We start from the raw sequence: 14792 nt of genomic DNA, 5'->3' as shown, positions 1-14792 counted from the left end.
CCGAATATTAAGTTTACTAAGCACACTCTACCTGGTACTGAGAAGGAAATATCTGAAAAATAACAGAAACTAAGCTCTTGTTTGTAGGAACTTTCAATATCATGAGAGACAGACCCTAATGTCAGTATTTATCTCCATGCCTACACCTGCTGAATCCCACATATATGATGGAAACTGTTCCCCCAAAGTTGATTAAGGAAGACATTCTGATTAATTATAGTCATAAAAATTATATTTATATTCCCATAGGTGTACTGAATTTTGCTTTTTTTATATTATACTTAGTATAGCAATCCTTTTTTAATGTGTTCAAATCAATATATTGACCTTTTTACAATAACTAGAAAGTAGATACAGAGTCAGAGGTGGGAGTTGCTAACTGTTCTGAGCATAGCAGAATTGGTAAAAGTCAAGTTTCTGAGGTCTAATACACCTGTGTTCAAGTCCTGGTGCTGCAGATTTACTAATTCTGTTCTAAACCTCTGTTCTCTTATGTGTAAAAAGGAGCTAATAGAGCATTTCATAAGGTTACAATTAAGATTACACAGGATAATTCTAGCACAGTACCTAGCATTTGGGCAACAATAATAAAACTTCACTAATAAATCCTGCAGAACTCCTTAAATGTTCAAAGCTTCAGATGCCCCAGAAGATGAGGGTGAGGGTTCATAACAAAATACAAGGGACTGGCTAGTAAGCTATATCTCTGTATAGTGAGACTCTGGCCCCTGCCCTTATCTTGCAGAGTCAGGCAGGAATTAGAAGTTAGTTTTGTTGGAACAAACAAAAAGAAGAGGACCAATAGTCAGAGATACCAGACAAAATAAGGGTAATTAAGTGTTAACCTATACAACAAACTGTAGAACTCCTCAGGCCTCTTCCTAACCCTGCACTTAACACCACTGACAGACAGGTGTGTATGCCACCTCCACATTCAACACCACTCTGTCCTGATAACTAGAATATCATTCTCTAGAGAAACTGAACAGCTTTAGGAAAAAAGAACCCAAGATCCTGCCAAGTAAAGGTCTGCCCCAGAAAGGTAAGGGCTATTGGCAGTTAATATTACCTGATAGAAAAGCCTTTTACAGACAAACTCTGCCTGTACACAAAGTAAAGCAATCAGCTGTTTATAGTATCACTCTAAAATATGAACAAGGACAACCAAAGACTACAATATGGTCAAGAAAATAAATACATGAGAGATGGAAATCAGATAAACAAAAAGATCCAGGGGAAACAGATTAGACATGTGTACAAGCTGCTTTGTGTCCCAAGCAAAAAATCATGTAGTACTAACCCCTGGTACTTCAGAATGTGGCAGTATTTGAAGACTAGGCCTTTAAAGAGGTGATTATGGTAAAATGAGCTCATATAGATGGGATCTAATTCAATACAACTGGTGTCCTTATAAGAAGAGGAAATTAGGACAAAGACACACACAGAAAAATGACCATGTAAAGACATGGAGAGAAACATCATCTACATGCTACAGAGGAAGGCCTCAAAAGGAACTTACCCTACTGACACGTTGGTCTTAGACTTCCAGCCTCCAAAACCATGAAAAAACAAATTTTTCTTGTTTCAGTCACAAGTCTATCAGTTTTTATTATGGCAGCCCCAGCAAACTAACACAGCAGGTAATAGAAAAGCAAAAACAAACTTCAAGAGTATTATAAACTGATCCTACTTTAACATCTGCAGAAGGAAAAAGTTGTTATCCCTAAAAGGAATCAAGACAAAAATAAGAGCTCTTGAAACCTTCAAAAGGGGCAAAAGAGAAAAGATTTATATCATCCTATCAATGCAGGAACTGACCACTGGTTTAATCAAATGTGGTAATGAGGCTGCAAATAGGCATATGTGTGTTTGGAAAGCAGGAAAGGAGGATGAACAGGAAAAGGAAGTTATAAACTTTATTGAAAATTGGTTATCAAGATAATGGCAGATTAAACATAGAATCTGGATATACGGAGATGTATGCCAGAAAAGAGAGCTAAGTGAGTTTGGAGTATGTTGTATAATAAGGATTGTGATTGACTTCCGTCCCTGGTTTCTGGAAAGAGGCTCAAAATCCAAAGAACGTGTTTGTTATTCATGAGCCCTCAATATCACAGTTATATAATATTTATGGCAACTCAATGTTATGGTTGGCCAAACCAGTAAGGGTAATCATGTGATTAGAGACTTGGGGTTTTGAGCGCTGTGACATAAACTTGACCTCCTCTAGAAAAAAAGAGGAGGCTGGAGACTGAATTAAAGCTCATGGCCAATGATGCAATCAAACAAGTCTACATAATTTATTTAATAAAATTACAACAGCAATACAACAGCAAAGAGTGAAGAAACAGAAAGACATTATCATCATCCAATAAACCAAATGAGACAACTCAAGGTTATCCTGACTCGTCTCCTTCCCTATCGCATCCCCTGAATACTCAGAATCTTTCTGTCACAATGCAAACTCAAACATTCCTCTCAATTCTACTGTTGCTCTCCTAGTTGAGACTTTCATCTTCTCTCCCTAGATATTCTCATTACACACAAACTAATTACTAAAATACTGTGGAACACCAAAAATTGCATTATAATTTTTGCCTGACAAAAAAATAAGTGTAATTTTGATTCATTCACACTGGATGGCTATTGTTGTTTTGGCTGCTGTCATTTGTTTTTATTTAACAATCTAAGGTACGGGTGTCAAACTCATTTTCACCAGAGGCCAGACACATCAGCCTTGAAGTTGCCTTCAAAGGGCCAAATGTAATTTCAACTCCTTAACAGTTAAGGAGTAGTTACATTTATACAGCCCTAAAATTATTTTGGCCCTTTAAAGGCAATGGCGAGGCTGATATGGCCCCCAGTGAAAATGAGTTTGATACCCATGATCTAAGGAAAAAGAGGTCAGTGCTCTTGACTAAATAGTCAGGTACTGCATGTTTTAAAAATTTGTGTGGCACACCAGTTGGAAATTGCTGTTCTGAGTTCTCTGCCCCTACTATATCTCCACTGCAATCCACTCTCAGCAAACACCAGAGCTAATTCTCCAAAATACGGATTTCATCAACTCCACCCCTCAAAAATATAAAAATAAAAATTTCCCATGACACTGCTCAGTGGTCTCCAGTGCCCACAAAATTCTTAACTTTTTTTTATCTTCATCTGAGGATGTTTTTCACTGCTTTTAGAGAGAGAGAAAGGGAGAGAAAGAGAAACACAGGTTAGTTGCCTTCTCAGACACATCCCGACTGGAGACAGAACCCACAACCTGGATATGTGTCCTAACCGGGAAGAGAACTTTGCTACAAGCTTTCATTCTATGGGACAACACTCCAATCAACTGAACCACAATGGACAGAGCAAAATCCTTAACATTTCATTAACAGCTATACAAACTAGATTCTTCTACATTTTCTATTTCACCCTCAGTCATTTCCCTGTCATCTGACACCACATAAGCCTGTTTACCTCTTATGAACAGCCAAGTATTTTTATGCTTTTATGCTTTCCTTTTTCTTGTGTCAATTACCTATAAAGTTTTCCCAGTATGCAAAATCCTTACCAATATTTCAAGGTCAAGCTTAAATGTTACCATCTCTAACAAAATCTTCCTTATGCTTCCCTTTACAATGCTTCCACTACATCATTCTAATATTTGCTGTATTAAACCTTAGATATCATATTTGTGTCACCTCTTTGAGAACACATGATGTTTAATCAATTCTACTGATATACCCTCAATGCCTATCATATAGTGCCTGACCAAAAAAAAAAAAAAAACATGTCACATAATTGCTTAAAGAGGTTGAATATATTCCAAACAATTCATAGTATCAATGGGACATAGGAATTAAAACATGACAAATATAGGAGTAGAGGATAGGGATATGAGAGGCATATTACATACATACATGCAAAAAAACAATTAAAAGACACTTGTACAAAAGAGCATAAAAAAATAAAATACTCAGAAATAAGTTTTACAAAAGAAATACAAAACCCGTATTTTGAAAACTACAAAACATTCTTAAAAAAAATTAAACATCTAAAAAAAATGGAAAGACATGGGTGGGAAGACAATATTGTTAAGATGGCAATACTCCCAATTTGATCCACAAATAAACTGCAATCCCAATTAAATTCTGAGCTGGCTTTCCTGCAGAAATGGACTTATCATAAATATTATGAAAACAGAAAAGACTCAAAATAGCCAGAATGATCTTGAAAAACAGAAACAAAGTTGGAGGATTCATATTCCATGATTTCAAAACTTACTGCAAAGCTACATAATCAAGACAGTGCAGTGCTGGAATAAAGAGAGACATATACATCAATGAAATCAAATTAAGAATCCAAAAATACCTGGCTGGCGTAGCTCAGTGGATGGAGCGCGGGCTGGGAACCAAAGTGTCCCAGGTTCGATTCCCAGCCAGGGTACATGCCTGGGTTGCAGGCCATAACCCCAGCAACCGCACATTGATGTTTCTCTCTCTCTCTTTCTCTCTCTCCCTTCCCTCTCTAAAAATAAATAAATAAAATCTTTAAAAAAAAAGAATCCAAAAATAAGCCTTTATATTTATAGTCAAATAATTTTTAAACAATAGAAAAATATAATTTTTTAACAAATGGTGTTGGGACAACTTGATATCTACATGCAAAAGACTAGAGTTGGGTCCCTTCCTTATAGAACAACATTTTACTTCAAATGTATTATATACCTATATGTAGATCAAAAAACTATAAATCTCTGAAGAAAACACAGCGGTATTTCTTTGTGACTTTGGGTTAGGCAAAGCCTTCTTAGATACACCACCATGAGCAACAAAAGAAAAAAAATCAATCAGATATGGTTTTAATAAAAATTTAAAGAGTCTCTCTCCTCCTTCCCTGTGTGTCATTTCTAGATTTCTATCTTCAATATCATTAATTCTTTCCTCCATCTGGTCAACTCTATTTCCTAGCTCACAGACTCATTCTTAATCTCTTTTATTGAGTTCTTCATCTCCAGATTTTCTATTTGATTCTTTTTTAAAGTTTCCATTTCTTTGGTAAAGTACTCATTTTTGTTCATTGATTTTATTTCTGAGCTCGTTGAATTGTCTATCTGTGTTTTCTTGTAACTTGAGTTTCTTTAGAACTGTAATCTTGAAAATAAGAATGCCATATGCAAAAGAATGAAACTAATGTTTGTTCCCATATACAAAAATTAACTAAGAATGCATCACACCTAAATATAAGACCTAAAACACAAATTACATAGAAGAAACATAGGTACTAAAGTTATGGATCTTGTTCTTAGAGAGAACTTTATGAATTTGATCCCAAAGGCAAGGGAAGTAAAGGCAACAATAAATGAATGGGACTACATCAAACTAAAAAGCTTCTGCACTGCAAAAGAAACAGACAATGAAATAAAAAGGCAACAGACTGAATGGGAGATGTTTTTGCAAACAAAAGCTCCAACAATAGGTCAACATCCAAAAATACAGGGTCCGGCACAAATAACACCCCCTTTTTATTACAAACACTTTTATTACAAAATCATAAGCATGTAATTATGTAACATAACGACATCACACACAAGCATACCATATGACAATACTTTAGGCGAAATGTTCAAATTAAAACTATAAATTATTATACCTATATTATTACCCTACCAACCACACTCAAGCAGGCATTACTTCTGCCAAACCCTATACATAAAGAACTCATACAACACAAAACCAAACAAATTAAAAATAGGCAGAGGACCTAAACAGACACTTCTCCCAAGAAGACATAAGAATTGCCAACAAATCTGTGAGAAGAGACTCAATTTCACTAGCTATCAGGGAAAAGCAAATCAAAACTACAATGAAATGCCATGATATTTTTCATCTCATGGCATGCACAAGTACAAGACAAGTAACAAGTATTGGAGAGGTTGTATAGAAAAAGAAACCCTCATTCACTGCTGGTGGGAGTGTAAACTGGTACAGCCACTATGGAAAACAGTACGGAGGGCCCTCAAAAAATTAAGGTTAGAGATGGGCATCTACTCAAAATATTTGAAAACATTTATTCGCAAAGATAATATGTACCCCTGTGTTCACTGGAGCATTATTCACAGTGGCCAAAACATGGAGACAACTAAAGTGTTTTTTGATAAATGACTGGATAAAGAAGATGTGGTACATATATACAATGGAATACTACTCAGCCACAAGAAAAGATGGAATATTACCATTTGTGACAACACAGATCAGCGATTTTCAACTTTTTTCAACTCATGGCACATGTAAATACTAAAATTTCACAGAACACCAAAAATATATTTTTTGCCAATCTGACAAAAAAATAGGTATAATTTTGACTCACACTGGACAGCTATTGTTGTGCTGCCTGATGTCATCTCTTTAGTTGACAATCTGAGAATAAAGAGGTCAGTGCCCCTGACTAAATAGTCAGGAACTACATGTTTTAAAAAATCTTACGGCATTCCAGTTGAAAATCGCTGACATAGATAGATCCTGAAAATATCATGCTAAGTGAAATAAGTCAGACAGAAAAAGTTAAGAACCATATTTCACTCATATGTGGGATATTAAACTGAAAGTAACAGATGTACAAATGAAAAACAACAAAAATAACAGGCAGATCAGAGGGAAGAGGGATGTGGGGATAGTAAAGCATAAAGAAGGTCAAATATAGGGTCTGGTACAAATAACTCTCCTCTTTTATTACAAACATCTTTTCTTACAAAATCATGAGCATGTAATTCTGTACCAAGAATATCACACTCAAGCATACCATATGACATTTTAGGTGAAATGTTCAAATTAAAACTATAAATGATTACACCCATAACCTTACCCAACCAACCACACTCAAGCCAGTGATACTTCTGCTGGACATGACTGAAGATGCCGTGACCTTTGGAGGTGGGCACACAATGCATTATACATACATATTATGTATCATAGAATTATACATGTGAAACTTATATAATTTTATTGACCAATGTCACCCCAATAAATTTCATTTGTAAAAAATGTGCTTCAAAGGACATGCTCAAGAAAGTAAAAAGACAAGCCACAGAATAGGAAGAAACAGTGTATCTGATAAGAGACTTGTCTCTAGAATATATAAAAAATACAACTCAATAGTAATATATATATATATCATTTAAAAATGGGCAACAAATCTGAATAGTTATTTTGTCAAAAATGATACAAAATATATTTGATAAGCACATAAAATGAAGCTCAATGTCATTAGTCCTCAGGAAAATGAAAATCAAAACAACAAATGAGGTATCACTTTATACCCACTAGGATATAATCAAAAAGGCAAAAAAATAATATGCTGCTGAGGCTGTGAAGAAATGAAAATTACTGGTGGGAATGTAAAAGTTACAGTCTGGAAAACAGTTTGCCAGCTCCTTATAAAGTTAAACATAGAGTTACTACATGATTTACCAACTCTACTACTAAGCATATACATCCAAGAAAAATGAAAACCTGATGTTCACATAAAAACATCCATGTTCACAACATTATTAACTAATAGCCAAAAAGTGGAATCAACTCAATAGTCTGCAAGTGGTGAAAGGGTAAATAATATGTGGTACATCCTTGCAACAATGGAAACAGGAATGAAGTACTCACATGCCACAAAATGGATGCTTCTTAAAACCACTGTACTAAGTCAAAGAAGCCAGTCACAAAAAAACCACACACCACACAATTTAATTTATATATGAACATCTGGAATAGGCAAATCTATGGAGACAGAAAGTAGATTAGTAGTTGCCTATTGCTGGGGAGGAGGCGAGTGGAGGTTGGGAAGAAATGAAGAGTGACTGCTAATGAGTATGCCTTCTTGCTGTTGTGATGACAGTTCTAAAATGGATTGTGATGATGGCTGCACAACTGTAGCTATACTGAAAACCACTAAATTTTAGGAAAAAAGTTGAAAATAATTTTTCAGACAACAACCTTAGAGAGAAATATAAAGGTTTTATAACTGCACCAGACTATTTCATGCCCATACTACCCAAAGCAATCTATAGATTCAGTGCAATTCATATTAAAATACCAATGTCATATTTCACAGATCTCAAACAAATACCCCAAAAATGTATATGGAAACAAAAAAAGAATCTCAGCAATCTTGACAAAGAAAAACAAAGTAGGAGGGATCGCAATACCTCATATCAAACAATACTACAAGGCCATCATAATCAAAACAGCCTGGTACTGGCATAAAAACATGCATATAGGTCAAGGGACAGAGCAAGAGCCCAGAAATACACCCATACATATATGGTCACGTAATATTTGACAAAGGAGGCAAGAGCATGCAATGGAGTAAAGACAGTCTCTTAAAAAAAAAAGGACTGGGAAGATGGCGTTGGAGTAGGAAGGAGCAGATTCGGCTTTCCTCTGCTCAGGGGAGAAAATCCTGACCGATCTATGGAGTAGAAAGGCAAGCAACCAACATATTTCAGCATTTTTGAAAACAGAGGACAAATGATTGTGGCAGAACCGAAAGAACAAAGAACAGATCCTAAGGGGAGTGCTGCAACAAGGTAGGGTCCCAGGACCAGCGTGTGGTCCCGGGGCTGCAGCCCCAGGCCCGGGGCTGCTGCTGGGTTTGCCATAGGGTCCTTGGGAGAGAGCCAGGTCAACTGCTGCCTCCCCAGCCGAGCAAGGTCTGAGCGGCTCTGGGAGGAATCCAGGTGCTGGCAAAAACACGGGGGCTGTGAGCACCTTTGGAGGCGGTGGACACCAGAGGGGCTGAGTCGCGCAGCGGACCCGGACTCCCACGGTCACCGGTCTGGCTGGAGCGTTTGGCGGTGGGAGAAGCCAGGCCACGGTGGGAAAAGCCAGGCCACTGTGGGGAGCAGCGGGCTTGAATGGGAGGAATTTCTCAAGAGGAAGGAGTGAATAGACACAGACACTGTTTGGGGAATTCTCCTAAAGTGATCAGTGGCTCCAGCCTCTCTGCTACCCAGCTGTGAGCGTGCCGGCACGGGCACACCAGCCCACCGGCGCACTGGCCCACCGGCGCACGGGCACGCCTGCAAGGAGAGCATCCCCGCACACCAGCCCACAGCAGTAACCCTGGGGAAAGACCTGATTCCCACACCCAGAGCCCAAGGCTGAGGAGCCAGGGCGAACTCCACTGGCCACGGAAGAAAAGCCAAACAAATCATCCTTCAGCCTGCCTCAACCAGCAAGAGCAGAAAAACCAGTTTGGCCACTTTGAAATCAAGAGACTTTTTAATTTGATTCTATTTTTTTAACAATTTTTAATTTTTTAATTTTTATTGTTTCTATTCTCATTTGATTTCTTTTTCCTCTCTTACCTGATTTCTTGTTTTATTCCTTCCTCCTTCCTGTTCTCCAATTTTATCTCTTCTTCCTTCCTTCGTCTGCCTTTTCTATTTTTCACTTTTTAAAATTTTTTCCTAAATACCTACAAGTGAGACAAAATCCTGGATCTGTGAAAAGACCAAAGTTGAACGCAAAGAAGGCACATCACAACAGCTGGGACAGTGACATAAATGTCACTCTGCTATTACAGAGAATCTGCAAGTTATTGCATATTTGTATTATTATTATTTCTCCAGTGTTCCTGCATCTTTTTTTAATAGTATTTTTATATCCCTCTTCTTTTTGTATAGCCTGCTTTGCTAGGCTGGATATATTATATGACCTGACAACTTTCCCCTGATATCTCTTTCTATACTGTATTACTAACCTACTATCCTTTAACTCACCTGTGTCCAATCAGCACACTACTCAATGTTCTGTACTCCCTATCCTTGTTACCTAGATCTCATAGACTCTGTCATATGAATGTTGCCATAATATTATTGTAAATAACCACTGTTCCATGCAATTGTAATTACTTCACAACACCCCCCCCCCAAGATCGTAGCTCATTTCAAAGCTTCCTGAACTCTATTACTGTAGTAGTTAACTCTATTCTCTCACACACTACACCTATTTATTATCCTTTACTCTCACCTTACCTCAGAATCTGACCTCCCACAATCTCCCTGCTTTATAAATCCAACTCACCATCCTTCCTCCCCCAACAAGAGTCTTATCTTCTTTCCATCCTTTCTAAAAATCAGCTAGCTGGGTGGAAGACCACAGTTAACACTATAAATAGTGAAAGGATCTCCTATATCTTCCCTACTTGCTACTACTGTAAATAGCATAGAATTCTCTGTTGCTGTCTTAAACCATTTTGCCTTCCCCCTCCAACTGATGACAAAAAAGAATAGGTGGAGGAGGTGAACACCAGGATACCCACTGGAAGAGGAAACCCAACAACAAAGGAACCACTAACAGATAACAGCAGAAGAAGGTGAAGGAGGGAGTAGTAACCACACAAACCTCAATCCAGGACTTATCTGGAAATACAACTAAACAGTAGAGACAGTACCCAATACAAACAACTGAACAAGATTTCTTTAAACCTTGTACACACAGAAGAACCAGCTTCAACACAACCTGCCCTCACCAGCACAACAAAATACAGAAGGTGGTGGATAGAATGACCCTCATTTAACCAGCTGGTGGGAAGGAACCACCAAAGAAGGACTCAACAACAACCAAAACCCAAAGGCAAACACAAAGCCAACTTAAACAACAGCCCAAGACCAGTGAGCTTGGGAGATCAAGTAAACAGCACCACTGAAACTCACTGCTATTGTACTAAAGAAGTTCACAACATAAACCCACGGAGCCAGAACAGATCAATATAAGAAGCTGAGGCGAACAAGAACAGTCTCACAAACAATGGTAAGACAAAGAAATAATCCCCAAATGACAGGAAAGGAGGAAGCCTCAGGAAGAATGCTAAATGAAATAGTGGCAATTCAACTATCAGATATTGAATTCAAAGCACTGATTGTCAGGAAGCTCAATGAGCTCACAATGAGATACAAGAAACTACAGGGAAGCTAAAATGAACTCAATGAAAAATACATCAGCATAAAAAAGGAAATAGAAACTCTCAACAAGGGCCAAGAGGAAATGAATACAATTTCCGAACCGAAGAACACAGTAGAAGGAATGAAAAGCAGGATCAATGAAGCAGAAGATCGGATCAGCGAGCTAGAGGAAAAAGTAGAAGAAAACACCCAGAAAGAGCAAGAAAAGGAAAAGAGGCTCAGAAAAAATGAAGAGGGATTAAGAGAAATGCAAGACAATATGAAACGTAATAACATCCGTATAATAGGGATACCAGAAGGAGAAGAAGAAGAACAAGGGATAGAAAACCTATTTGAAAAAGTAATTATGGAAAACTTCCCTAATTTGATGAGAGAAAAAGTCACACAAATCCAGGAAAAACAGAGAGTCCCAATCAAGAGGAACCCAAAGAGGCCCACCTCAAGACACATCATGATTAAAATGGCAAAATTTCAAGACAAAGAGAGAATCCTAAAGGCAGCAAGGGAGAAACAGGAAGTAACATACAAGGGAGCCCCAATAAGGCTAACAGCTGACTTCTCAATGGAAACACTTCAAGCCAGAAGAGAATGGCAAGAAATAATCCAAGTAATGAGAACCAGAGGCCTGCAACCATGACTACTTTACCCAGCAAGGCTCTCAATCAAGACAGAAGGCCAAATAAGAAGCTTCTCAGACAAAAGAAGTCTAAAAGAATACACCTCTACTAAACCAGCTCTGCAAGAGATGCCAAAAGGGACTGCTTTAAGGAAAGAGAGGAAAAGAGAGAGTGAGAGAGGATCACACGTACATAAAAGGCAATGAATAAGTACCTATCAATAATAACCTTAAACGTAAATGGATTAAATGCTCCAATCAAAAGACATAGAATAGCTGATTGGATAAGAAAACATGACCCACACATATGCTGCCTACAAGAGACCCACCTCAGGATAAAAGATCTGCACAGGTTGAAAGTGAAGGGCTGGAAACAGATTTTCCAAGCAAATGGACAGGAAAAGAAAGCCGGGGTAGCAATACTCATATCTGACAAAATAGACTTCCAAAGAAGGTCCATAAAGAGAGACCCAGAAGGTCATTTCATAATACTCAAGGGAAGAATTCACCAAGAAGACATAAATATTGTAAATATATATGCACCCAACATAGGAGCACCCAAATACATAAAGGAAATCTTAGAGGACTTCAAGAAAGATATGGAAAGCAACACAATTATAGTGGGAGATTTTAACACCCCCCTATCAAAAGTGGACAGATCTTCCAAACAAAATATCAACAAAGATACTGTGGCACTGAACAATACCCTAGATGAAATGGGCTTTACTGATATTTACAGAAACCTCCATCCCAAAGAAGCTAAATACACATTTTTTTTCAAATGTACATGGAACATTTTCAAAGACTGACCACATGATAGGACACAAAACAAGCCTCAACAATTTCAAAAAAAATGAAATCATACCAACCATTTTCTCGGATCACAAGGGACTGAAACTAGAAACCAAGGAAAAAAACCCAAAACACTCAAATTCATGGAGATTAAACAGCATGCTATTAAACAATGAATGGGTCAAGAATGAGATTAGGGAAGAAATCAAACGGTTTTTGGAAACAAATGAAAACGAACTCACAACAACCCAAAGCTTATGGGAAACAGCCAAGGCAGTCCTGAGAGGGAAGTTCATAGCGATACAGGCCCACCTAAAAAAGTTAGAAACTTTTCAAACAAAAAACCTAACCCTACGTCTACAAGAACTCGAGGAACAACAACAAAGACAGCCCAGAGCAAGCAGAAGGAAGGAAATAACCAAGATCAGAGAAGAATTAAATGACATAGAGACTAAAAGCACAATTCTAAAGATCAATGAATCCAACAGTTGGTTCTTTGAAAAGATAAACAAAATCGACAAGCCTTTAAGCAGACTCATCAAGAAAAAAAGAGAGAAAACCCAAATAAACACAATCAGAAATGAAAGAGGAGAGATTACAACAGATACCACAGAAATACAAAGGATTGTAAGAAATTACTACAAAGAACTGTATGCCAAGAAATTTGAAAACCTAGATGAAATGGACAAATTTCTAGAAAAATATAACCTTCCAAAACTCAATAAATGGAAGCAGAAAGCCTGAACAAACCAATAACAGCAAAAGAAATTGAAGCAGTAATCAAAAAACTCCCAACACACAAAAGCCCTGGACCAGATGGTTTCACAGGAGAATTCTACAAAGCATTTAAGGAAGAACTAACACCTATCCTTCACAGACTATTTCAAAAAATCCAAAAAGATGGAAGACTACCAAACTCTTTTTATGAGGCCAACATCATCTTAATTCCAAAACCAGATAAAGACACAACAAAGAAAGAAAACTACAGGTCAATATCGCTGATGAACATTGACGCTAAAATCCTCAACAAGATACTGGCAAACCACATCCAACAGTACATTAAGAAGATCATACACCATGACCAACTGGGATTCATTCCAGGTATGCAAGGATGGTACAATATTCGCAAATCAGCAAATGTAATACATCACAAAAACAAAAGCAAAGACAAAAACCACATGATCATACCAAGATTCAGAAAAAGCATTTGATAAGGTACAGCACCCATTTATGATAAAAACACTCAGCCAAGTGGGAATAGAGGGAGCATTCCTCAACATAATAAAGGCCATATATGAGAAACCTACAGCCAACATTATACTCAATGGGCAAAAATTAAAATCTTTTCCACTAAGAACAGGAACAAGACAAGGATGTCCACTTTCACCACTTCTATTCAATAGAGTACTGGAAGTTTTAGCCACAGCAATCAGACAAGAAAAAGAAATAAAAGGAGTCCAAATCGGAAAGGAGGAAACAAAACTGTCACTGTTTGCAGATGACATGATAGTGTACATAGAAAATCCTATAGACTCCACCAAAAAACTGCTTGACCTAATAAATGAATTTGGCAAAACAGCAGGATACAAAGTCAATATCCAGAAATCAAAGGCATTTCCGTACACCAACAATGAAACAGCAGAAGCAGAAATCAAGAAAAAAATCGCATTTGAAATAGCAAAAAGAAAAATAAAATACCTAGGAATAAACCTAACCAAAGAGGTAAAAGACCTGTATTCAGAAAACTACATAACACTGAGGAGAGAAATCAAGGAAGACACAAACAAATGGAAACATATACCATGTTCATGGATTGGAAGAATTAATATCATCAAAATGTCCATACTACCAAAAGCAATTTACACATTCAATGCAATACCTATTAAAGTATCAATGGTATATTTCACAGACATAGAACAAACACTTCAACAATTTATATGGAACCATAAACAACCCCGAATAGCTGCTGCAATTTTGAGAAAGAAGAGTAAAGTAGGAGGGATCACAATACCTGACACTAAACTATACTACAAGGCCACTGTAATCAAAACTGCCTGGTATTGGCATAAAAACAGGCACATGGACCAATGGAACAGAACAGAGAGCCCAGAAATAAAACCAAGCCTCTACGGTCAATTAATATTTGACAAAGGAAGCAGCAACATAAAATGGAATAAAAATAGCTTCTTCAACAAATGGTGTTGGGAGAACTGGACAGCTATGTGCAAAAAAATGAAACTCGAGCACCAACTTACACCTTATACAAAAATAAATTCAAAGTGCATAAAAGACTTAAATATAAAACGTGACACCATTAAAGTCCTAGAGGAGAATGTAGGTAGGAAAATCTCAGATATTTCACGCAGAAACTTTTTTACTGACTTGTCTCCTAGAGCAAGGGACATAAAGGAAAGAATAAACAAATGGGACCTC

At 37.4% G+C, this 14792-nt stretch overlaps 1 protein-coding gene across 7 annotated transcripts in view; it reads right to left on the bottom strand.

The window, feature by feature from the left end:
* Positions 1-14792, bottom strand: part of EXOC2 (exocyst complex component 2) — a 262089-nt gene that overhangs the window by 207807 nt on the left and 39490 nt on the right. Inside the window, exon 1 of one of the 7 annotated variants that reach the window (XM_036026606.1) lies at positions 3111-3166. The exons of the other annotated variants lie outside the window; for them this stretch is intronic. The gene's annotated coding sequence lies outside the window, so the exon portion shown is untranslated. Of the gene's footprint in view, positions 1-3110; positions 3167-14792 lie in introns of those variants that run through there. 7 annotated transcript variants of the gene reach the window in all.

This window comes from Phyllostomus discolor, chromosome 5, assembly GCF_004126475.2.
Source record: "Phyllostomus discolor isolate MPI-MPIP mPhyDis1 chromosome 5, mPhyDis1.pri.v3, whole genome shotgun sequence".
Taxonomy (NCBI): Eukaryota; Metazoa; Chordata; class Mammalia; order Chiroptera; family Phyllostomidae; genus Phyllostomus; species Phyllostomus discolor.
The sequence above is the reverse complement of the archived record's forward strand: the minus strand, read 5'-3'. Positions and strand labels throughout refer to the sequence as shown.